The sequence below is a fragment of the Notothenia coriiceps genome, unplaced genomic scaffold, assembly GCF_000735185.1.
Source record: "Notothenia coriiceps isolate Sejong01 unplaced genomic scaffold, NC01 NC01_scaffold00005358, whole genome shotgun sequence".
Lineage (NCBI taxonomy): Eukaryota > Metazoa > Chordata > Actinopteri > Perciformes > Nototheniidae > Notothenia > Notothenia coriiceps.
Genome location: NW_011338059.1, coordinates 2,467 through 2,689, shown reverse-complemented (window position 1 = coordinate 2,689; position 223 = coordinate 2,467).

The following is a 223-nucleotide window of genomic DNA, read 5'->3' as shown; positions in this document are numbered from 1 at the left end:
CCCCTCTCATCACCAGCACTCAATATCCTCTTTTGGAGTTTTGCTGTGATCTCTTTTGTTTTGAGCGTGGCACACTCCCAGTGGGGCAGATGGTCTCAGTGTTCGGACTAGAAGCTGAGACAGGCCGTTATGGGATGCTGTGGTGTGACCCAGAGGAACACTGGGGTGGACGAGGTGGGCCCGGATGAGATCGAGCTCCTGGAACTCTCTGGGGACAACCTGG